Source organism: Schistocerca americana, chromosome 4 (assembly GCF_021461395.2).
Source record: "Schistocerca americana isolate TAMUIC-IGC-003095 chromosome 4, iqSchAmer2.1, whole genome shotgun sequence".
Lineage (NCBI taxonomy): Eukaryota > Metazoa > Arthropoda > Insecta > Orthoptera > Acrididae > Schistocerca > Schistocerca americana.
Genome location: NC_060122.1, coordinates 359,285,611 through 359,312,956, shown reverse-complemented (window position 1 = coordinate 359,312,956; position 27,346 = coordinate 359,285,611). Strand labels below are relative to the sequence as shown.

At 41.0% G+C, this 27,346-nt stretch overlaps 1 protein-coding gene across 2 annotated transcripts in view; it reads left to right on the top strand.

The window, feature by feature from the left end:
- LOC124613197 overlaps nt 1–27,346 on the top strand; it is a 537,871-nt gene that overhangs the window by 186,405 nt on the left and 324,120 nt on the right. The window lies entirely within an intron of this gene.

Genomic DNA, 27,346 nt, shown 5'->3' with positions numbered 1-27,346 from the left:
GTCTGGAGCAGTTCTAGTTTCTGCAATCGAAAGAAATGTGTAGCTATCAGCTCTCTGAAGTAATAAAATTCTACATTTCATACGGCTATTTTAACTTTGGCACCTTGTATTCAGTAATTTTTCACTCGATCTGTATACAAAGCTGCGGCTATTTATGCGGATTAAAGAAATGTAGACTAAACGTCCTACGTCGGTAACTTCAGAGTATGGAAACGAAATGCTACTTTCATTGAGTTCATACATGGTCCATCACGGTCTTGTTCAAACCTTATTCAGCTAGCGTTTCAGATGATGCACTTACGTACTGGTAATGAGTGACTACATTATTTATGAAATGTCCTGCAAAGCAATAAGGTCAAATTGTAGACGCAATCACAAACTATTTAACCCCCCCCCCCATTTATTTAAAGTCTCACAAGCATTAAAAGGGAATTAAATTTATAACATATCTGTATAATGAGAAACGTTTCTAAGTAGAGGTGTAAACCATAGACCCTATTGCTTCTTAGCTATCATGAAAAAGTGATTTTCGATCTCTTAGATTCCATCGAAGTTTTGCTTCAACTAATGACATGACATGACAAGAAACTGTCAGTTCTGTGCTATACGGCATTAATTAGTGTTTAGAATACAGCCTGCTCTGAATATATTCACTTCTGATGATATACCTGATCGATATCAGGCACTGGTTTCTCAACTTGATGTAGTCGTTTTTCAGTCCCATTCCCCCAGGTCTTACACTGTTATGGAACAGTTGGACCTGCCAGTTTTTTTGTACTGTTTTATGTCTTATCTTTGCAGATTGTGTTGTTTGGTAAATTAGTATCTGTACATACAAAATTTTTGCCTTTATAGTTACTGCAGTTGTATGAAACATCGCAAACTAGAAACCAGTAGAGGACTCGTCCAGCATGTGTTTGTGTGTGTGTCAAGGAATCCACGTATCCACTCTTCCCCGAAGAGGACGATGAATTTGCTGATGAAATCTTCTCGGGCTTCCATCCGGGTAGCTGCGTCAAAAATTCACGACGTATCGATGAGTGTCATTCTCATCATCTTTGCCAGAAAACGCAGCTACGCGGATGTAAGCCCGAGAAGATTTCATTAACAGTATACACCGGGAAAGCCTACATTCACAGATTAATTTGCTTTTTGTTGTAGTTTTAACGCTCTTGATCCCACTTTTAATCAACAGAATATTCCGAAAATAATATCTATGTGGTGCAACGAATTTAAAAAAAATAAGTGTGGAGAAAAAAGCTATGTAACCTGATCGGCACAGTCATTGTCGACGGTTTATATGTAACGCGAAGACGTAGCAGAAGTAAGCCTTTGAGCCGCAGACGTTGCATCTCGTGACCTGATGTTACGAGGATCATATTAACATCAACACGACACTCACTACCTTCCCTCGAGACATTACCAACGTGCCTTAGCCAACGTTGTCTATCAACATTAACTATCGTTCGATAGCTGTCGAGATTTGAGAAGAGGACCTGCTATCTCTTTCGTTTACATCCATCCTGCTTCATTGCCGGATTGTGCGCGTAAAAAGGATTCCCTGTACTCGCACATACATGGGCCAGATTCTCTGAATTTATTATCGAGATCTTTGCGACATATACATGTGAAATAATTAATCTGACATCCCTCATAGTCAACAAGAAAAAAGTCTTGAATCGCATGGTGCTTCCCAAAATTTCCGTTTAAGTCTAAATTTGTAGTGCAGGCCGATCACGTTTAACGTTGCCTACTTTAGCGGATATTTTCATGTGCATGCTCTAAGAAGCAAAAGAGTAATATGAAGAAGTTGATATTCCCACTGGGTGACAGTGTCCACGAGCACGACATGTGAAAGGCTTTTGCGCAAAGAGAGCTGTGGTGCATCCTTCATGCTTGTTTACAATGACTGGAAAACATAACATTCCGTTTTTTAAAATTGGATTTCAGGAAGTGCCCATTCAGCCAAGTCAAGAACGGAACGTCAGTTATGATTATACGAACATAAGGGTAACAATAAACCCAGTCTCTGAGTGGAAAAAATATCCGACCCGGCCGGGAAGCGAACCCGGGCCCCTTCGCTTGTCAATCCACCACGCTGATCGCGCACCTACCGAGACGGACAAAAAAAAAAAAAGACATATGAACTTGGACCATGAGCAATGACGCTAAATATGTCACAGACCAGTTTTCTCTAGACGATGTTTTCGCACAGTCGCCGATCCGAAGAGAAAAAGCTACACGCCACCACAAAACCTACATCATTTCTAGACAGTCACGTTTGTTTAGGGAACTTTACTTTTCGGCACGAAATTATGACTGCTCAAAAAATGGTTCAAATGGCTCTGAGCACAATGGGACTCAACTGCTGAGGTCATTAGTCCCCTAGAACTTAGAACTAGTTAAACCTAACTAACCTAAGGACATCACAAACATCCGTGCCCGAGGCAGGATTCGAACCTGCGACCGTAGCGGTCTTGCGGTTCCAGACTGCAGCGCCTTTAACCGCACGGCCACTTCGGCCGGCTATGACTGCTCAGATGCACGATGATGCCATCTTTGATAACTAGGTGAAGGAGAGGAAAAATAATTTCCCAACACGATAATGCCCATCGAAAAGTCAGTGTCTAGTCGCTCACGGAAAAAATATCTAAAGAAGGAGAATTTTATAAAGCGTCTACCTATATATCTGTAGAGAGCGTGAAAAAATTACTGGACTGGAGAATGGCTGGTCTGATACCACGTACCCCTTTGACGAACACCAGCGAAATGGCAAATTCCTTTCCAGATAGACCGTTTCTAAAAATTGATAACTTTTTGTTGATTTACAGAAATTTTTGCTTTGCGTCACCAATGAGCATTTCGAAATTCATACTTGCACCAATGATTACACAAACCGGTTTTGTTTCTGAGTTGGGTAGCCTTCCGTGTAAAACAAACCATGTCGTATTTAAATTTTTTCCAGATTTAATTCTTTTGTTGCTATTAAACATGTATGCTTTATTAAACTTGTTGCAGAGCAGCGGTAAAACACGAAGAGATAAATCAGCGGTTTTGTAAGTTTAAGGAGAACTATAGCGTCCACTATAGTCTACCAGGCATCAGTTAAGAAAGTCTCGAGCATATCCAACAGTGATGCATTCCAACAACAATGAAATATCACCCACCATAATTTGAAATTTGGAATTCTGAAATCGACTAACCACGACATTAAACGAAAGAAAATGCTATCACTCTCGTAAACAAAGCATACACGTCATAAACTCACAGTGTCTTCCCGTCGTGGAAGATGGACGCTGTTAAGAGGCAAGATTTTCACAGATGACAGTTTTTCTTCTCAGGGTATCCACATCCCTATGTAAATGTTGTATGTAGGTTTCTCTGCTATTGTCCAAAAGTACCAACTTGGTGGCAAGCTACACTCTCACTGTAGAGTCCAGTTCTCCTCGTAGAAGAAACTGCTATGAGTGCTAGCAGCATATGTTTATGTCCATTCTTACAGACCGGGGAAGTATACTGCATGCTCATTTCCCGGCAGAATGACAAATCACCGTTTCCGACTGGGAAGTATGAAAAAAAAACTTCGCAGCTGTGGATGAATAGGCCATGTCACAGTGTGTGGACATTTAAGTCCATATCTCGTACTACTGAACCTTGCTCTGCGCTGAGGATTCTGCATAATTCTGTTAAGCTGATGCAGCAAACTGCTGCAAAGACCGCTGCTCAGTAGTACTACTCCAGAAATCTGAAACACCATTGCATAATTCTGTTAAGCTGATGCAGCAAACTGATGCAAAGACCGCTGCTCAGTAGTACTACTCCAGAAATCTGAAACATCATTTCTCCAGAGTAAGCTAGCTTTAGGGCAAATAGAAGCTACACAGGCCAAGTGCACACGTAGAGGCAGGATTCCAAAAACAAGAAAAAAAACTTAAGTAGTTTGTGTAGATTTGCATCTACATCGCTAATCCACAAGCTACCGTAAGCTGCGTGGCGTAAGGTACTTGTTCCACTAGCAAACAGAGCTATGGAAAAATGACTGTCTGTACTCCTCTACATGAGCCCTAATTTCTCGTCTCTTACATTCGTGGTCCTTGCGCGCGACGTATGTTGGCGGCAGCAGAATCATTCGGCAGTCAGCTTAAAATTCTGGTTCTATAAATTTTCTCAATTTTCTCGAAAAGAACACCGCCTTCCCTCCAGCGATCCCTATTTGAGTTCTCGAAGCATCTCCTCACAAATTACATTTTGTTCGAACCTACGGGTAACAAAGCCCGCAGGCCACCTCTGAATTGCTTCGATGTCTTCCTTCAATCCGACCTGGAACGGATCCCAAACACTCGAACAGTACTCAAGAATAGGTTTACACCAGCGTCCTATGTGCAGTCTCCTTTACAGATGAACCACTCATTCCTAAAATAGTCCCAGTAAACAGAAGTCGATCATTTGCCTCCCGTACCACAGTTTTCAAATGCTCGTTCCACCACATATCGCTTTGCAACGTTACTCCCAGGTATTTAAACGACTTGACTGTGTCGAACAGAATACTGCTAACACTGTATCCGAACATTACAGGTTTGTTCTTCCTACTCATCCGCATTAATTTACATTTTCCGACATTTAGGGCTAGGTGCCATTCATCACACCAACTGAAAATTTTGTCTAAGTCGTATCTTCCTGTAGTCACTCATCTTCGATACCATACCGTACACCACGGCATCACCAACAAATAAGTGCAGATTTGATAAAATCCTTGTCTCTGACGAACAGAAAGTTTATTATATTCGAACTGAGAATGTCAAATGACGGTATGTTTGTATGGTTCTCCTGCGTGAACGATTTCTTGAGCGTGAAATTTAAGACTTCAGCTTTCGTTTTGCTATCTTTAACTGCCACACCAGACTGGTCAACAAGGGATCGAATGTAAGCCTTAGACCCGCTTATCGATTTTTACATACGACCAGAATTTTCTCGGGTTCTCAGCCATATCTTTTGCTAAGGTGTGACGTTGGTAGTTTTTGTATACTTCGCGCATAGATCTTTTCACAGACGCACGAATCTCTACTAACCTTCGTTTGTCATTTGTGCTAGTTATGACACAGTTTGGAAAGAGAGCCTCCTACACGCTGCACAATACTGAAGCTAACCGGTACCACGCTGTCAGACAAATCCTTTCGCATTGTACAGCGCAACATTACAAGTAAACAGAGACAGTTGAAAAATGGACTACAGCACGGGTCTGTTCTGGCTTCCATTTTATTCATTCTTTATATCTCAGATCTGCCTAACACTCTAATTTCGAGTCCTTCTAGAAAGTTTCAAATTAGCGTACACTCCGCTGCAGAGTGAAAATTCGTTCTGGTACGTTTTGTGTGTTTTCTTCATTAAATGTGTTGTAATACTACACTCCTGGGAATGGAAAAAAGAACACATTGACACCGGTGTGTCAGACCAACCATACTTGTTCCGGACACTGCGAGAGGGCTGTACAAGCAATGATCACACGCACGGCACAGCGGACACACCAGGAACCGCGGTGTTGGCCGTCGAATGGCGCTAGCTGCGCAGCATTTGTGCACCGCCGCCGTCAGTGTCAGCCAGTTTGCCATGGCATACGGAGCTCCATCGCAGTCTTTAACACTGGTAGCATGCCGCGACAGCGTGGACGTGAACCGTATGTGCAGTTGACGGACTTTGAGCGAGGGCGTATAGTGGGCATGCGGGAGGCCGGGTGGACGTACCGCCGAATTGCTCAACACGTGGGGCGTGAGGTCTCCACAGTACATCGATGTTGTCGCCAGTGGTCGGCGGAAGGTGCACGTGCCCGTCGACCTGGGACCGGACCGCAGCGACGCACGGATGCACGCCAAGACCGTAGGATCCTACGCAGTGCCGTAGGGGACGGCACCGCCACTTCCCAGCAAATTAGGGACACTGTTGCTCCTGGGGTATCGGCGAGGACCATTCGCAACCGTCTCCATGAAGCTGGGCTACGGTCCCGCACACCGTTAGGCCGTCTTCCGCTCACGCCCCAACATCGTGCACCCCGCCTCCAGTGGTGTCGCGACAGGCGTGAATGGAGGGACGAATGGAGACGTGTCGTCTTCAGCGATGAGAGTCGCTTCTGCCTTGGTGCCAATGATGGTCGTATGCGTGTTTGGCGCCGTGCAGGTGAGCGCCACAATCAGGACTGCATACGACCGAGGCACACAGGGCCAACACCCTGCATCATGGTGTGGGGAGCGATCTCCTACACTGGCCGTACACCACTGGTGATCGTCGAGGGGACACTGAATAGTGCACGGTACATCCAAACCGTCATCGAACCCATCGTTCTACCATTCCTAGACCGGCAAGGGAACTTGGTGTTCCAACAGGACAATGCACGTCCGCATGTATCCCGTGCCACCCAACGTGCTCTAGAAGGTGTAAGTCAACTACCCTGGCCAGCAAGATCTCCGGATCTGTCCCCCATTGAGCATGTTTGGGACTGGATGAAGCGTCGTCTCACGCGGTCTGCACGTCCAGCACGAACGCTGGTCCAACTGAGGCGCCAGGTGGAAATGGCATGGCAAGCCGTTCCACAGGACTACATCCAGCATCTCTACGATCGTCTCCATGGGAGAATAGCAGCCTGCATTGCTGCGAAAGGTGGATATACACTGTACTAGTGCCGACATTGTGCATGCTCTGTTGCCTGTGTCTATGTGCCTGTGGTTCTGTCAGTGTGATCATGTGATGTATCTGACCCCAGGAATGTGTCAATAAAGTTTCCCCTTCCTGGGACAATGAATTCACGGTGTTCTTATTTCAATTTCCAGGAGTGTATATGTACACTTCGCTAAATAAATAAATAAATAAATATACTTGTTTTATGACAGTCTGTAAGTTAAATCATTCACGCCAAACGACAGTGAAGTGTTATTCTCGTCACGCTCGAAATGATCAAGCAAATGAAGAAAGGAAATTGGATATCGTCTACGTTTGTTCACAGTGCCAGATATGCCCAAGCGAAATTGATTACCAAGTGCTCAATAATGAATGTGTATGTCACCATTACGCGTACAAGAATAAACAATCTCACTCAATATGTGTTGTAAGAAGTTGTTACTGCGACAAATGATGTCATTTTTCGTGAACGCTGATTAGTGGTAACAGATACTAGCCCACCCAATCCAAGCGCTTATTATGTAGTACTCTGTTTCATTCAGAATGTGTCACTACTCAGAATAATCATATTCCTTGTTGCAGTTTGTCTCCGATCTTTTGTTTCTATTTTCCTTGAATTTTTGAGTGCCACTATCGTTTTTAAATAGCAGTATTTTTTCTTTGGATCCGTCAATAGAGCGTTCGTCTGGGTAATTATTTAAACGGGAGGCACGATAATTACTTGTTACCTGTTACGTAAATTTATTCGAATTAGTTTTGCAACTAGCATGTAGTGTATACTGAGGTCGTTTCTGCTTTGATGACCCACTGCACTAACAGAGGTTACACCAGTGTTTGTCAAGCTGCGTGCGTTCCGTAGTATTTTGCAATAATATGGCGAATTCGGAAACGTCACGTAACGTTAAGAGCATCTTAAGAGTGTAATTTTCCTGCTCAATAACGACCAAAAATACTTAGAGACAATAATATTTTAATTTTAACTGAAGATTTTGTCAGGCGCGTGCGTGGAAACTGAGAGGTCACGGGGTCGAATCCCAGTCGGACCACGGAATTTTCAGTCTGCGTTTTAACTTCGCCCTCGTCTCTCAATGATGTGAGGAGTCGCCAGAAACGACGTGTGGTTCGGATTCCACGTTGAACGAATTATAGGTCCCGTTTTCGCGGTTGGATAAGTAGGGTAGGTTAGGTACACACAAGTCACCGAAGGGGCTTGCACCATGACAATGAGCAGCACGAAATTGTTGTTATTACTGAAGCTTTTGAAGGATAACAACTTATGTAGCTACTTTTGGTTATACGTGACTCCTTCGTCGACTCAAAAATGTACAGGAGGAATTGCAGTTTGCGCGTAAAATGTTGGCCGGTCACCTCAGAGGCGAAGCTGGATGCGGCGGCATGAACAAGACATTCCTTTGCTGCACAAACAAGAGAATATGGGAGCAGTTTTCAAAACGTCAGCTTGATTACTGCGCGAGGTCACTTCCTCTTCCTTCAGCGATCCTTGACCGACTTCAGTTAACGCACGTCCTCGGAAAACGGTTGCGGACGCGCGCGTCCACACACACACACACACACACACACACAGAGAGAGAGAGAAGAAACAGCCAAGTATTTTGCCCATTGAGTATTCTGAGATAAAGTTGTAGCGTTTCAATCAAACAATACGTCAAATATGATACTTAACGAGATCGTAAATTACGCCTCTGGTCTCGCAGTGTATGCTTGCTATTTGCTACACCTTGGACTACAGATAACATAGACTGTGCATGAGGTCATTTTACTGAAACCAACATCTAAGTCACGTGACTCGGGACACAAAGCCGAGTATGTTATTGCGCATTTGTAGTGCACTATTTATGACATTTTTATTACAAATAAAATGTTTTGCGTTTCACTAGATGCAGAAGTAAAGACCTTCACGTATGCTTCGATAAGTTTTGTTTTGTATCCTACAGATTAAGTAAAGTGACAAATATCTCGGTTGTGTAAGTGAATTACTTCAAAATACTTGCAGAGGTATTTCCATAAGTTGAAAGTTAGGATGGATGTTGGTCGTTGGATGTAAAACTTGTTGAATGACTAAGATTTTAAGACGAAATACCGTTAATATCTAGTTTACTACACCAGCATAATCAATGTTTTGTAATATATTACGCTTCCTATCTTGTTATGATTCCGGTATCTGTACTGGATTAAATAAAAAGCAGGAAACGTATGTGCTTATTTTACTTAAATACCTTACATTGTACACAAAACGAATTTCCTTTCTTACAAAACATTACTACAGCATTTCACACATATTCTTGTGGAATCTTTACAAAACTAATGCTGCGTTCGAAATTGTTATTTTGTCTTCCAGTCCTGTGGAAGCGGTGAACTACAAGAATTCACAGTGAAAAAAAGAAAAGAAACAAGTATTCACTAAATTCTGTCGCTTGTTAAAAGAATTATCAATATGTTTCAACTTGATCACATGAAGAAAAGATAAGCACTACCTCATTATCAGGAATTTCGGAGAAACTATGTTAACTGCACTACTAAATGTGTAATAGTAGTACTATAGTTCTTTGAACTGTCAAAATCAATGTTTGATTTTAGCTATGAATGTGAGAAACTGTAACTGTCAGCTCCACTTCACACAGGACGTAATGACAGACACTCGGCCTTCTGCCCCGAGTCATGTGACTTAGATGTTAGTTTCAAGCGCTAACACGGTAAAGATAGGGACATGCGTAGTCTGTGTTATGTATGGTCTATGGCTACACCACAGACGCAGCGTGGGTAATTTGAATCGGATATACTTTTGCTCGCTGACTTCGATCTCGCAGAGGAAGACTTTTTAAGGGTCGCACAAACACGAGCGACGGATCGCAGCAATCCGTCGAACGCAATATCGCCTGGCATCGATCGCACGCTAATACACCACACACGAGCGACTTGCCAAGCAATTTCAATCAGTATTATGAACGTCACTGTATCGAGAAGTTCTGCCGCGGATAATGAACTGCTGTGTTTAGCGGCAGTTCAGTTGATCTCCGTATACCATGAATTACTTGCGAAACATAAATTTAAAATAATTGAGAATTATAATTTATTTTGAAGCGCTGTTGTTGGAAAGTTAGTTACTTTATGGAATATATTACATTTTTCACTAACGCCAGAGGGGTTGTGTACATCTTTCCAATATGTCAGTACAATTTATTTTACGGTTATTAGTTCTCGATTCCTTTTTATTAGTTACTCTTACAATTTAACTGCAAGTATTTACTCAATTTATTCGCTGTGTCTTTAAAGATGATGTCAATAGCAGCACTACTGACTACCGTAACTCTTGTTATAGATGGTATGGAAGAGTGTTAGTTTGTATGCGATGACAAGGGATTTGAGTGCAACTTTGTAATACATTTGCCCTGAGCAATTAAATTAAAATGTCCTCTTAACATTACAGTAGGTACATATGTCACTCTGTTTAAAAGTTAAAACTTTAATAATGCATATAATTATTTCATAAATGAACTTCCCATCAATTCTGCTTCTAAAGCACAGGCTTCAAAATTCTAATCATTGCAAAATCGGAGTGTGTATTTTGTGTTACTTTTGAATATAAATGGAAACTGGCTTTCACTTAAATTCTCCGAGTAGTCCGTGGTTCCTGGATAACTTAAAATTCTAACGTAAATTTCTTGCCCAGTGTGGGCAAAGCGAAACGAGAAAAAACTCAACAGCCGTGCTTAACAAGTAGAGAAACGAGTCGCCGCCAAATTGCCACACGTCTCTGCTAACCAGCCAGGCAGCCATATTGCGTGCACGAATTGCATCCGATCAAAATGGTTCAAATGGCTCTGAGCACTATGGGACTTAACATCTGATGTCATCAGTCCCCTAGAACTTAGAACTACTTAAACCTAACTAACCTAAGGACATTACACACAGCCATGCCCGAGGTCGTATTCGAACCTGCGACCGTAGCAGCAGCGCGGTTCCGGACTGAAGCGGCTAGAAACGCACGGCCACAGCAGCCGGCTGCATGCGATCCATCAGATTGCCGGTATCCATAACATTAGGGCCTATTGCTAATGGCCATTTATCTTCGTGTAATATTTTCCATTAGTTTCACTGAAGGCGTAGAGCAGTTGCGTAAAGAAAGAACCTCATTCCAATATGAATCACTCTCTAAATAAGGCGTAAGAATTACTATTCAATAACTTTCATTTCTGTATTACGATTTTTTTGCCCCTTATTTTGTCAAAAATAAAATTTTGCGATTCCAATGCATTACATACTCAAACAATAGAAACAGTTAGCAATGTTAGCCTGCATAAGAAGTTCAGAGCTTACACTTTGGTATACATAAACATGCTAGTGATATAACAGCGATAACCTCTGGCGAGTAATAGGCGGAGCACTACTAATAACATAGGCTAATGCAGTTATTTACATGTTTCATAGATCATTTGAACGATTCTTTTATCGAAACTATGTGGGACGAGTCAGTTTGCAGGATATGTACTCGTATATGAAACTGGTATCAAAATAAATGAACACATTACTTTTTAGTCTTGCTCACGCAAGTACATTTAAAAACGTGGCTTTCTTTACAGGCTGTCAGTATTTAAACACACATTCGTCCATGTAATAGAAGAAGTTGTCCAGGATTAATAATTTTAGATTAAATTTAAAAAGTGTGTAGCTACCTTTCAGACATTTTATTCGTATAATTGGACAAACGATCAAAGATGTTTGTTGTTCAATATTGATCTCCTTTCTGAGCCCTAGATAGCTTTAATAAAGGGCAAGAAAGGTCATTCTTCCCTCTAGTGTTGTAAGTATGGATCTTAGTGCTCTTTTCAAATTCTGATAGGTTATTTGTGACGAATTTGATTAGCGAATCGTGACAGCGCAGCTCCTTGAAGACGTACCTATACGACGCTTACTGCTCGATTTTGTGAAATAAATACTTTCTTTCTAAGTGGTGGATTAGCCCAGAAAATTATTCCATAAGACATTGACAGGAAGCATGCCAAATAAGTCAGGAGCTTTATTCGCTTGTTTCCAAGGTTAGCAGTCATACGAAGAGGAAATGTAGTTGAACGTAATTGTTTGAGTGTCTCAGTAATATAGTTCTTCCAGTTCAAGTTTTCATAATTATGAAGACCAAAAATTTGGAGCATTCTATTCTGTTTACTGACTTCTGCTCATGTACTACATCAGTTGTTGGTATGACTCTTTGTTACGCAGAACTGAACATAGTGTGTGTTTTCAAACTTTAGGGAGAATCCGTTTTCTGAGAACCACTTAATAATTCTTTCGAGCACATCATTAACAATCTGTTCTGTTGCTTTCAATCTAATTGGGTTTATAATAACCCTAGTATCGTCTGCAAAACGTACCATTTTTGCTTATTCAGTGTTAAGCGGAAGGTCGTTCACGTATATAAGGAATAGCAGTGGATCAAAAATTGAACCCTGTTGGACTCTACATCTACATGGATACTCTGCAAATCACATTTAAGTGCCTGGCAGAGGGTTCATCGAACCACCTTCACAATTATCTATTATTCCAATCTTGTATGGCGGCGCGCGGAAAGAACGAACACCTGTATATTTCCGTACGAGCTCTGATTTCCTTTCTCCTTTTTTAGGTCGGTGCCAATAAAATATTTTCGAGGAGAAAGTTGGTGATGGTACTTTCGTGAGAAGATTCCGTCGCAACGAAAAACGCCTTTCTTTTAATGATGTCCAGCCCAAATCCTGTATGATTTCAGTGACATTCTCTCCCATACTTCGCGACAACACAAAAGTTCTGCTCTTCTTTGATCTTTTTCGATGTCAGTCCTATCTGGTAAGGATTCCACACCGCGCAGCAGTATTCTAAAAGAGGACTCACAAACGTAGTGTAGGCAGTCTCCTTAGTAGATCTGTTACTTTTTCTAAGTGTCCTGCCATTAAAACGCAGTCTTTGGTTAGCCTTCCCCACAAACTTCACTCCCTTTGTAATTTATCCCCAGTCACTAAAATTTTGCACCCTTCCAAACATTGAATTATTCATCACAGCTTTTGTGTTTTATTAGTATACTTCAGATCAGCTGTGTGTAAAGCCATCAGCTCCATAAAACTTGAATTTTTCTAAGAGAATCACATGATCCACTCAATCAAAAGCCCTCGAAAGACACAAAAATACCAACTTGTGATATTTTATCACTTAAGACTTGTATCATTTGATGAGTGAATGTATAAATGGCATTCCCAGTCGAGGCACCGTTCAAGAATCGAAACTGTGGTATGCTGAGTGAATTGTTTCTACTTAAGTCTGAGACTACTCGTGAGTACATTACTTTCTCGAATATTTTAAAAAAGATGTCATTAAGCATATTTGACGATAATTATTTAAGCCCTCTTTTATGACAAGATTTAACAGTTGCATATTTAACATATCTGGAAAATTCCCTGTGCCAGTGATGCATTATATATATCACTAAAGGCATGACTTATTAATTCGGAACAACTTTTCAGAATTATGTCTGGAATTCCATCAGCACCAGATGAGATTTTTCTTCTTTAGAATTTTTATAATTCTATTAATTTCAGCGAAGGATATACGAGTTGCTTAAAGTTCCGTGGAATGACGTTTTTAATATATTCTCTTGCTTCAAGTGGACCATTTAATCCTATTTTCGCTGCTACATTTAAAAAGTAATTGTTAAAAGTACTCAAGTCTTGTGAATTATGTCACAACAGTGCCATTTAGTTTAATTACATAGTGCCTTGTACTCCGATTGGACATCCTGTCTCCCATTTGACAATACCCCACTTATTTTTATATTATTATCCGAATTACGGTATGACGAACACTTTTCTGTACAACATCGAAGAATTAGTTATCCTGAGTGCGTGCTATAGAGAGTTTGAAATGAGTCCACATTATTAATCTATCATTCTATGAGTGAGTGAGTCAATTTACTGAGATGACAGACTGAATTCCAAGACGCCTGAAAACCACCAGTCAGGACGATTTTTAATTTTGATTGTTTTTGATTTTTTACTCCATATCTCATGCATTTAAAAGACCTGCCATACATAAGAAACACAATAGCATTTAATACAAACTCTGATTTAAGTCAAACGTCTGCTCATATGTGCTTGTGTGTTAAACTAAAAGAGAAGCAGGGAGACATGCAATACATCGAAAGTTTAACAGTGACAGCATAGCAGGAAAAAGAAGAGAGAACGAAAAAGGAAAAAAAAAACTTCTATTCACAGTTAACTTATCTTTCGCTCTGTAACGGAAGAATTAGAACCTATGCAATTACAGCGATCTAAATGGTTGTAGATGTATTTATCTAATTCCTTGGTTTCCTTTGTAAAATTCTATCTCGAGGCTGACGCAGAAATTGTTTGGCAGTATTAGATATTATCAGTCTTTAAACACAGTGTATAGCTTTAATAAGCGTGGGATTGACAAATGCTGTTACTAATACTAATACAGATACAGTCTTTTGCTGTATTTAAAATAAATTGCAAATCCAAGCTTTGCATAGCCTTCATGTTTTCGAACGTGCTCAGGCGGAGCAGGGAATGAGAATAAGTCCTATGAAACTAAAAAGTAACTTTACTGTGAAATAAAAACAAAACAAGAACAACAAGAACCAAAATAAAGGCAGTCTGTTCGAAGTTACACATCTGCCATTCTGTAAAATCTAACTCTGCTGCAGGGTAACATTCAACACCAATTAGCTTGGATCCTCTTTCACACACTGTCCACATTTCAGTAGCAGCTTTTCTGAGTTCAGCCATTTTGTGAAGAGGGTCCTGCAACGAAGCACCACAAATCGTCCGAAGCGTGCTCAGTTGGATTTATGTCGGCAGGTCATACCTTACGGCCGATTGTTGCATTCTGGAGGAATGGTGTTCACGAGATGGGTTCTTTCGTTGCACGGGTCGGACAAAAATGTGGAAACAACGCGAGAAATGGATGCTTGAATGTAAATGTAGATGCTAGCCAAGCTTTCCGGTTTACGGTCTTCTATTTGACCACGAACGGCACCTGTGCAATGTCCTCAATACGTTGCAAATGTCAGACTTGGACACAACAGTGTACTATGTAGTTGTGAGTGCATTATGTAGCAGATAAGCGAATTCGAAGATTTATACCGAACATAGGGAAAGCAGAGGAATAGCATCCACCAAGTCAGAACGCGGCTAAAAAGTCTCTCTTGAGTGACTGTGGCGGACGGTCATTGAAAAGGATTGCGACGAAAAATAAAGGGACGTCAGCGGCAAAAGTCACTGCAGAACTGAATGTCACACTCGCCATACCGTTTGTAACCGCTCTTTAGAGTGTGCTTATACACAAACGAGTATTAAATTCTGCAATACGAAATGACCTAAGAGCCAAACAACGGTAGTAGTATTTCGAAGTAATAGTTAAAATTTCGAAATAGAGTAACGCAAAGTAGTGCAAAGCGAATCCAAGGAAGACATAACAGAGCTGCGTTTTGTTTTGAATGTAATATGTAAACCAATGCGCAGCAATGTTAGGTCCTTTGAAGTTTTGTTATCAGCGGTGGCGAGTGTGTTTGCAGTCCTTCCGTTGTAGTCAGAATTCTGGGATTAGAAGCCCAATTAAACTGCATTCTTAAAACTGGAGTAGACATTGGAATGGTGGAGAATAAATTATTTTGGGATAAATTCAAAGACTGAGTCAACTAGAGGTGATAGTGTGTACGAACATTGATAAGTCAACTAGAGGTGATAGTGTGTACGAACATTGATATTCAAGTGAATGGTGATTGTACATGTTAAACGGAACGCTACGATCGTATACTCAAGATTGTGAAGAGATTTATTGACAATCCGGAAACTTTTATGTTGAATTAGGACTTTATTCGCTGTATGCGAATTATTAGAGAGTATTGGGACCGAGAATAGTTTAGACCTAATCACACTAGTATCTTTGCCGCTCGTTCTCAAGGTGATTCCACTAATAAACGAGAAGTGAAAAATAGTGCTCGTTAAAAGACTAAACTTGTGCTGAACAGACATTGAAAGGATTCGAACCCATAATTAATATCGAGTGGTGAGAACTGAGAAGCTTAGAGACTGTCCCAGAGACATATTTAAATTTATCGGACATTAATGACAAAGGACAGTTTCATGGGAAAGCATATCTTTGGTGATAGCTACACGAAGGAATGTAGTACTGACTGACTGTTATCATACCGAAACAATACACACTAGGAACAACTCTCCTTTCATTGATCCCCCGGTGCCATCTCTCATTAATTTAAGAACTTAATTGTGTCAATAAAACAGAAATATACGAGACATTGCCAGTGTTTACTAAATTCTATAATCAGCTAGTACATAGACAATAATATCTGTAAACATTCAAGGGTTATTGAAGGAAGTTGATAAACCTTTTTACAAACAGATTTAATAGGATTCAACGAACGCATACAGACTGCTAAAGTAACTAAATCAAATTACTCACGGAAAAAAATTATTAAAAATAGACTGGAACTCAATTGATATCTTACTCCAGAGTAATAAAAAATGTCTTGGATTCGTCGTGGTTGAAAGTGTATGAATATCTGAAAAAACGCCCGCAGCTCGTGGTCGTGCGGTAGCGTTCTCGCTTCCCACGCCCGGGTTCCCGGGTTCGATTCCCGGCGGGGTCAGGGATTTTCTCTGCCTCGTGATGGCTGGGTGTTGTGTGATGTCCTTAGGTTAGTTAGGTTTAAGTAGTTCTAAGTTCTAGGGGACTGATGACCATAGATGTTAAGTCCCATAGTGCTCAGAGCTATTTCTGAAAAAACGCGATCAACTTTCATCTGCTAGTTCACACGACTAGATTCAGAACTGGGTGTGCGGGCATACGGTCAGCATCAAAACAACTCTAAGAGAGGTTTATAAGCAAAGAACTGCAGGACGAGCTAGAATTCCAAAACTACGCACCAGGATGCAAATGCCCGTAACGGGAAAAAGGTGGTGGCGAAGCCATAAAACCTGGAAATGTGGACCTATGAAAGAAAGTCACTTGGTCGGATTAGTATTGTTTCCAACTTCTTGCCGAACTAATGCCCCAACAATGAAACATGGCTGGGGTTGGGTGATGATTTGAGCAGTCGTATCGTGATATTCCATTAGCCCCATGGGTACTCTGCAAGGCCGCATTAACGCTAAGGATTGTGTGACCAGTTTGGCTGATCTAATGTGTTCCATGTTACAGTATATGTTCCCCATCGTTCAGGAATTGCTTTGGGAGCATGAGGATGTACTGTCGCTCCTTCCCTGACTACCGAAGTCACTACATCTCAACATTATTGAACCTCTGTGGTTTACTTTGGAGAGAAGGGTGCGTGATCGTTACCCACCTCCATCATCTTTACCTGGACTTGCCACTGTTTTGGAGGAAGAATGGTATAAAACTCGCTGGAAAAACATACAGGACCTGTATTTATCCATTCAGAGGCGACTGGAAGCTGTCTTCAGTGCCAACGTGTTCCCTCCATCGTACCAGGAATTGTAATGTGTTGTGTTCTTGGCATTTCCGTATGTTTGTCCACCCTCTGTACAGACAGGCTCTCGCTTTCAAAATGATACCCACTTAGTCTCCCCTGCAGGAATGTGTATCAGAAATATGCAGGTATTCCAGGAGTAGCACCAAGTATTTTATGTGGTGGTGGTAGTACCGACAAATTCGAATAAAACATTCGCTATATCAGATGTCCAGTTTTTATCAATTACAATGATAAAGCTGTTAGAGTATAACCCAGACAAATACAGAAGATGTTAAACAAAGGCAAATGATTAAGTTCCAAGTTAAATGACTTCTTATCAAAACAGTATTGTACCGGGTGATCAAAAAGTCAGTATAAATTTGAAAACTTAATAAACCACGGAATAATGTAGCCAGAGTGGTAAAAATTGACACACATGCTTGGAATGACATGAGGTTTTATTAGAAACAAAATGCAGGATGGCGCTCCACCCCATATTGCTAGACGCGTGAAATATCTCTTGCGCGCGTCGTTTGGTGATGATCGTGTGCTCAGCCGCCACTTTCGTCATGCTTGGCCTCCCAGGTCCCCAGACCTCAGTCCGTGCGATTATTGGCTTTGGGGTTACCTGAAGTCGCAAGTGTATCGTGATCGACTGACATCTCTAGGGATGCTGAAAGACAACATCCGACGCCAATGCTTCACCATAACTCCGGACATGCTTTACAGTGCTGTTCACAACATTATTCCTCGACTACAGCTGTTGAGGAATGATGGACATATTGAGCATTTCCTGTAAAGAATATCATTTTTGCTTTGTCTTACTTTGTTATACTAATTATTACTATTCTGATCAGATGAAGCGCCATCTGTCGGGCATTTTTTGAACCTTTTTATTTTTTTGGTTCTAATAAAACTCCGTGTCATTCCAGGAATGTGCGTCAATTTGTACCTCTCTATATACATTATTCCGTGATTTATTCAGTTTTCAAATTTATGCTTAATTTTTGATCACCGGGTACATTGGGGTTCAATAGAACGACATAGCGCCTTACATTCAGAAGGATGGAGTCTCGAATCTCCATCCAGCCATCCTGATATAAGGTTAGGTTCTTCCTTAAATTGCTTCAGAGAAACGCCGGGATGTTTCCTACTATAAGGCCACGGCAGACTACCCCCATCTTCTTCTGTGCTGATACACAAACAATGCCCGAACTCTTACGGGTATCGGCAAAACGCCGCGAGTAATGAGTGTAATGGGCAGGGGCACTATGAATGTAGTGCGGGACAATAAGTTGAGAATGTGGGTTTAACGGGAGGCGTGCCAGAGTGCAGTCGCACTATCCTCTGTGTAGTCGGTGGCTCAGATGGGTAGAGCGTCTGCCATGTAAGCAGGAGATACCGGGTTTGAGTCCCGGTCGGGGCACACATTTTCAACTGTCCCCGTTGACTTATATCAACGCCTGTATGCAACTAGGGGTATTCATTTCATTGTAATTTCAAAACATGTTGAGATGTGGGTCAGTCGGCTTATTACAGTAATATACAGCATTCAGTGGTGCAGGGAGGACTAGCAATAGATGGCATGGAAAATTCTCAGAGTACGCACGTACGAACAGACGCTGATCCTCGAGCAATCATGGAGGTGAGGCATCAGGATACCTATAGTATCAATGTATGGAGAGGAATTATCGGTGAATGGCTCATAGTCACACAGATTAACAGCTGCTGTGTGTCATCGATTTCTGCGCGATAAATTGCCAGCTTTGTTGGAGAAGAACGTTATCCTTACGGAAAGACAAAGACTGTGGTTCATTTACAATGGGGCGGCAGCAGTCCCATTTCTACAGCTCGTGAGACAGTACTTTACCACAACGTTTCGTTTGCGATGTATTGGTCGAGGATGATTGGCAGCGTGGTCTCACCACTGACTGGACCTGAGTCCTTTGGTTTTCTGGTTATGGGGCACTGAAAGGCACACATCGAAAATATGCAGACGTTGTAGGAGCGTCTGACCAAATCATGTGTGTTGAAAGAGCACGTGCTTCACTGCGAAGAAGAACTGAATGATTTGTTAAGATGCGTGGTAACCACGTGCAGCACTGCCTATAATGTCAACATTTACGTAATAGACGGATGAGAGAAGGTATTAGTCCCTGAATTATCATTACTGGATTTTTCCTTTTTTTAACCAATACTACTTCCTGTGGAATATGAAACTTTTTAAAAACATTCTGTATATGACTAATTTTTTTCGTTAAACAGTAATAGCGTGTCCTGTTTTATACATTCGTAAAAGTGATTCACAGATAAAGAAATCTTCTTCTTCTACTCCTCTTAGTATTACTGTAATCTAAGGATTTGTTAGGCCATAGGTTACAGTTTCTGCGCTCTTCTTCTCTTACTGGTAAGTCTGTATTTGCAAGCTGGCTAAACTACGAGTACTGTAGACGCTGAAGAGTTTGCTTATCGCACCGAACTGGATAGCACTGTGAGAACATTCCTACAAAGGTTCCCGAAGTGCTGCGGTAGTCTACCGGAAGTTTCAGGAGTGGTAAGTGCCGAGTGGAGCGTGCCCGCCAGCGGTGGACGCTGTATCAAGTTCCGCTGCGTCGGCTGAGAGAGGGCTGACAGAGCAGAAACCGCGTCATTATGCCCTGGCCACGTTGGGAGCGCCCTCCAGCCCATTCTGCGTCTCGTGTTGCCTACTGCTTCTAAGGGTTCCGTCAATACTTCGGGGCAGTATTTACGTACTCACGCACACGCGCGCGCGGGTATAGGCACTTGTCAACACAATGCCACCGGCGTCTGGTGTTATCGGAACCACGCGCGCTGCGCATATTCTGCGCATCGCTTGTTTACGAGGACGTGCTATGTGGCTTCCCAATGATTCGCATTAAACTTGCCGCCAACAGTATCACCTGCTATTCGCGCACTTCTTGAAGACACTCGGCGCGTGGCTGAAACAAAACACATCGAAGATACTCGACCGGTACTGGCAGCTTTCCCTTGGTGACAGCCTAGCCTGACTTCATTGGTAGACAGCATTCGGTTTAGCGTTTCGTCTGATACGTCTGTATGCGAAGGCAGACGAAACGAGCGAAACTGATGAGACACGAAACAAAACCCAGCACAGCGAAAACACTGTTTGGCAGCAGCAGTGGCAATGTACGCTGCATTGCATGCAAGCAAACAAACCGAAACAAGCAAGTTCAGTCCAAAGTAGAATGCTGTCTAGTGACTTTTGTCAATTCTACTACTTCCACCAGCCGCAGCGCCGCTTATCTTCTGACCCCTCACCCTCATTTAACTATTAAAAATAATTTTCGAAATTTATTATTGGTGGCCATTATCCAAAACTACTCACTGACTGCGTTTTTGTTAGAACCAGAAAATGTTCAGCATGAACCTGAGAGTGGGTAGGGCAGTTAATTACCGACAGTTAATTACCTCCAGTAATTTCAGCAAAAAATGTTGTCAATTTGGAGTGTTTCTTGGCGATAATTGTAGGTTCTTCTGATTTTTGTCTGTGGCACAGTAGTCTTAGCGGATGATTCCTTTCAGCATTGGCTACAAAAGAGGTCTGTAGGTTTTTTAGTTCCATACACATTTAATAAGAAGTCGTATAGGATTGTATGTTGCCATAATATACTTTCAACGTAAAAGTCCTTCCAACTCGATAGTACAACTAATGTCATACAGCCCAAGACTACAACTCCGCTACAACTGACTCGCCAAACACACACACACACACACACACACACACACACACACACAGATGATTGTTGACAAGAACAGAGCTATAACAATTTTAGTACAAAGGTATGTGTCTACAGTCGATAGAAAGAATACAACCAAAGAGTATATTTCGATAGTATTTCATGCAGAAAGACATACATCTCTTAATTTATCCTTCGTAATAATTATAGAGGATAAATTATGTTCATAATTTGAGCTTTAAATATTTATGATTTCAAATATGAATATGACTGAAATACTCCAAAAATATAAAAAACATTGTTAGTAATACAATAATTAATACTAGTTAAATTCAGTTTTTCGCCGGTGATTTGACGATAAAAATGCAACAGAATACAATTAGTTCTATGAAAGTGATGTTTCAATCAAATTAGATCACAAGATTACAAACAATTCCCCATAAACATCTAAACAGTACAAAGGGAAAATAATTTTTCTAGTAAGTACGTTACAAAACAACAAAACAAATCTATTGCTTTAAAAATTTGATTGGAAGAAGTCAACCACCACATTTAAATTTATTAAAAACAGCGCAAATTTTTTGATATTTTACTAGAAAAAATCAGTCTGGTGTAGCATCTCCACTAGATTTGATAAAAAACTGCCACATTAACCATCACATCTAATGAAATATCCACTCTCGCTCCTAATATTCGTGGTTAGTATCGAGAAGAAATCCTGCAGCGCAGTAAATAGACTGAGAGAACCAGCAGCGACAAATTTCAAATGCAGCCAATAAAAATAGCATCGACTATTAGCTAAAAGGCTGGCTTTGTCTTCGCTCCCCATTACTTTTGATATTTCCTTTCACCCTCTCTGCTACTGTGAACGTCGTGACAACCTGTCTTCATCCTTTCCTGAACAAAGATGCATAGAATTCTAAGAGAAGGGAAGATTATAGGTGCCACTAAGATTGAAAAATCGATTGGACAGGAGTCGCAAAACAACGTACGATTAAGAGTGAAGAAGCCTTATTTTAAGTATAACGTTGCCCCACTCTATAATAGTATATTCTGTCCTCAAAACAACAAAACATTTTAGTGAATTTTGATGAAACTTGGTCAGTGTTTTACAAACAAGCCTTCATGGCACCTGTTCTATTAAGTGTCTGAGTATTTCGTTGACTGTCATTTCTTTACAGAAGATATTGACGTGCAGCGTTGTTATGCATGCATCGATTGGATTCTGCCGTGACCTTTCGTTAGAGCGAGTAGTTATCGTTGACAAAGGGCTTTTAGGCTCCAGCGCCGATAGCAGGCGATAGTTAACACGGGCGGCCACTCACACTAGCAAAAAGGTAGGATAGGACTATACAATAGGTCCAGGCTGCGATAGAGGAACGCCGATGTGTCATCGTAATTTATCGGTTTGGATCGTTGCGTTTCTTACCATAGTCAAGGGGAGACACGTTATCAAGTTAGCATACATTACTTTATTTACTTCTCTACGCTACATTGAGGTTCTAAGGGAAAAATCAAAGAACAGTGTGCTTAATATGTATCATGTTAACGATAGACTAACAATGCTAAAACTAATGGTTGATGTATCCATAAGAAAAATTTGCTCCCCAACAACAAACAGCGAAGATAATAAAAAACAGCTGCTACGAGTAACAAAGGAAACCGCAATTAACTTCACTATCATAATCGATGTTGTTGGAAAGCCTCAACTGTGTTATTCGTTATTTAAATCCCGGAAAACGACAATTTTGTGATAATGGGAGACTCTGATACCTGTGTGGGCAGATACCACAATAATCAAAAATGTTTGGCAAATGTGGAACATAAAATATGAATGTTAGAGGTGAATGGCTATTAGAATTCTGTTAACAGTTAGTGGTCGTAACGAACTCAGTTCAAAGTTCCTAACAGAAGAAGACATACATGGAAAGCGCCAGGAGATAGTGCTAGACACCGAATATATTACGTACAGAAATCAGATAAAATCTAGTCTTTCATACCCTCGTTTTGACATTGACAGTGATCACTTAATAGTTATAATATCGTGTAATACTACATACAAAAAGCAATAAAATACAACTGAGATTAAGTGTTGTATAGAAACACTAACGAATGAAGAGATCTGAGGAACTGAGTGGAGACAGACAAGATCTATCAGGAAACTGCAAACTGAGAGGAAACAAGATGATGTATATTAAGGAGCACGGAATGTACTAGGGAAAAAGAAGATGAAATCAAGGAAACCACGGATGACACGAGAAATAATGGGTCTAATAAAAGAACGAGGTTGAGAGAAATAGATTTTGACCGATATGTAAAGAAGAGTCGTGTAATCATCTTGTAGTAGAAAAAATCCAATGAATGAAACTAATAGAAATTAAAGAGAAAATGACATTGATTAAAATGATACAGAGAAGAAAAACTAAATTAATTAGGGCACTTAATTCGATATAAGTTTCATTAGGAAAAAAACGGAAAAATCCTGGGAGAAATGAAGAGGCACTTTGATAACATCTATATTAAAAGTGTAATCAGTGAAATGAACTACAGCAACTATAAGCGAATAGTTCAGTTGACGAGGGACAGGGAAGGATAGCTATATCAGCATGGCCTTTTCTTTAGTGTCTGATGATGACATAACCTGTTCGTTATGAGATATGATAATTATATGGAAGGCACTTAACATGAGAAAGGTGCGCAATTTGAGTCTTAAAATCGAGAAATAATAATAATAAAGTGCCCTTCAAATAGATGCCTCTGTAACTTAGAAAATTCAGTTGTTTAGATGCTTATAACATCCAACAAATGACATCAGTTACTGCTTTTATTAACACACGGAGAGAGTTATGATGATACACTTTATGATGAATCTAAATCCAGTGTCCTACATAGTGGACAGAGTCTCATATTTCGAACTTTGTCTGCTAAATTCATTCAAGATATGCACTTACCTATTTTTTCCACATGGCGAACAGCATAGTCCACACAGGACTTCTAATACTCTTCCTACCCTTCACTGACTTTCCTCCTCTCCCTTCCCCTCTCCACCCCCCCCCCCCCCACCCACTCCTTCATACCGTGGAATCGCTGGGTGGACTATTAGTGTCGCTCCTCCTGTACCGCGCACTCTCCCCAGCTTCTTACTTCAGAGCATCTTCCCGATTCACCCTTGCAGTGACAGGTAATTGCGACATCTGACTACTGAGATATGTGAACGTAGTAAATCGGTATTATAGTAACTTGTCACATCGTGTTCGAAGCAGTCTCTGTTAGAGTTTTTATGCCTTCGTCTTGCTTAAAAAGAACGCTGCAAGTGGACTTGCCCAAAGCTGCTGTCTGTGAATGCAAGAGTACGAAATGCTGTCTGCAGCTTTGCCGCAGATATTAACCGTTTACGAGAACATGTAAGACCGTCAACTTCTTTCTGCTGTTTGATCTTCGTTTGTTAATTTGATATTTGAGCAATACCTTGGTACCTCGTTTATCCGGCTGTTATTAATCCGAATATCCTGTTCATCCAGGGAGGTTTTTCCGCAATATTTCCTACTCCAGAAATGCATAATTTGTAATAACAGCATTCTACGACGAGAATTAAATTTAAATTCAACCAACCGCCGAACACAGACCATGGCGTCAGGTAATAAGTACACACTGAGCTGTACATTACTGTACTGCCCCCGTAACAGGCGAGTGTAAAATGACTTCAAAGAGCATCATCATCATCATCATCGAAGACTGATTATGCCTTTCAGCGTTCAGTCTGGAGCAAAGTCCCCCTTCTACAGTTCTTCCATGAACCTCTATTCAGTGCTAACATTGGTGCCTCTTCTGATGTTGAGCCTATTACTTCAAAATGATTCTTAACCGAATCCAGGTACCTTCTCCTTGGTCTACCTCGACTCCTCCTACCCTCTACTGCTGAACCCATGAGTCTCTTCGGTAACCTTGCTTCTCCCATGCGTGTAACATGACCCCACCATCTAAGCCTGTTCGCCCTGACTGCTACATCTATAGAGTTCATTCCCAGTTTTTCTTTGATTTCCTCATTGTGGACACCCTCCTGCCATTGTTCCAATCTACTAGTACCTGCAATCATCCTAGCTACTTTCATATCCGTAACCTCAACCTTATTGATAAGGTAACCTGAATCCACCCAGCTTTCGCTCCCATAGAGCAAAGTTGGTCGAAAGATTGAACGGTGCACAGATAACTTAGTCTTGGTACTGACTTCCTTCTTGCAGAAGAGAGTAGATCGTAGCTGAGCGCTCACTGCATTAGCTTTGCTACACCTCGCTTCCAGTTCTTTCACTATGTTGCCATCCTGTGAGAATATGCATCCTAAGTACTTGAAACCGTCCACCTGTTCTAACTTTGTTCCTCCTATTTGGCACTCAATCCGTTTATATTTTTTTCCCAGTGACATTACTTTCGTTTTGGAGATGCTAATCTTCATATCATAGTCCTTACATTTATCATCTAGCTCTGAAATATTACTTTGCAAACTTTCAATACAATCTGCCATCACAACTAAGCCATCCGCATATGCAAGACTGCTTATTTTGGGTTCACCTATCCTAATCTCACCCAGCCAGTCTATTGTTTTCAACATATGATCCATAAATAATATGAACAACAGTGGAGACAGGTTGCAGCCTTGTCTTACCCCTGAAACTACTCTGAACCATGAACTCAATTTACCGTCAACTCTAACTGCTGCCTGACTATCTATGTAAAGACCTTTAATTGCTTGCAAAAGTTTGCCTCCTATTCCATAATCACGTAGAACAGACAATAACTTCCTCCTAGGAACCCGGTCATATGCCTTTTCTAGATCTATAAAACATGGATACAATTCCCTGTTCCACTTATTGTTTGCCGTAAGCTAAAGATCTGGTCCTGACAACTTCTAAGAGGCCTAAACCCACACTGATTTTCATCCAATTTGTCCTCAACTAATACTCGCACTTTCCTTTCAACAATACCTGAGAAGATTTTACCCACAACGTTGATCAAAGAGATACCTCTTTAGTTGTTACAATCTTTTCTGTTTCCATGTTTAAAGATTGGTGTGATTACTGCTTTCGTCCAATCTGATGGAACCTGTCCCGACTCCCACGCCATTTCAATTATCCTGTGTAGCCATTTAAGACCTGACATTCCACTGTATTTGATGAGTTCCGACTTAATTTCATCTACCCCAGCCGCTTTATTGCACTGCAATCTATTGACCATTTTCTCCACTTCCTCAAATGTGATCCTATTTCCATCATCATTCCTGTCCCATTGTACCTCGAAATCTGAAACATTACTGATCGCATTTTCACGTACATTGAGAAACTCTTCAAAATATTCCCTCCATCTGCCCAAGGCATCAACAGGATTCACCAGCAGTTTTCCTGACCTGTCCAAAATACTTGTCATTTCCTTCTTACCCAGTTTTCGAAGACTGCTAATTACACTCCAGAATGGTTTTCCAGCAGTTTGACCCAAAGTCTCCAACCTGTTTCCAAAGTCTTCCCAAGATTTCTTCTTGGATGCTGCAATTATCTGTTTAGCTTTGTTTCTTTCTTCAACATAACTTTCTCTGTCTACCTGAGTTATAGTGTGTAGCCATTTTTGATATGCCTTCTTTTTCCTTTTACAGGCTGCCTTGACTGTGTCATTCCACCAAGCTGTTTGCTTCATCCTACCTTTACACACTACTGTTCCAAGACATTCTTTGGCCACATCTAGTACTGTTTCCCTGTACCTTGTCCATTCCTTTTCCAGTGACTGCAGTTGACTACATTCAACTAACCGGTACCTTTCTGAGATCACTGTTATGTACTTGTGCCTGATTTCCTTATCCTGAAGTTTCTCGACTCTTATCCTCCTACACATGGACCTGACCTTCTGCCTCACAATACCAATTTCACTGCAGATTAAATAGTGATCAGTATCATCAAAGAATCCCCTGAATACACGTGTGTCCCTCACAGCCTTCCTCAATTCCTGATCTGTTATTATATAATCAATGACAGATCTGGTTCCCCTGCCTTCCCAAGTATACCGGTGAATGTTCTTATGTTTAAAAAAGGAGTTTGTGATTGCTAAGCCCATACCGGCACAGAAATCCAAGAGTTGTTTCCCGTACCTATTGGCCTCCATATCCTCTCCAAATTTACCCATAACCTTTTCATACCCTTCTGTTCGATTTCCAATCCTGGTGTTAAAATCACCCATGAGCAGAACACTGTCCTTGTCCTTTACTCTAACAACTACATCACTGAGTGCGTCATAAAAACTATCCATCTTATCTTTATCTGTCCCTTCACAATGCGAATATACTAATTTTCTTGCTAGACACTGTCAAATCTATCCACATCAGTCGTTCGTTTACATACCTTATTGCAACTACGCTGGGTTCCATTTCTTTCCTGATGAAAAGCCCTACACCCCATTGTGCTATTCCTGCTTTGAC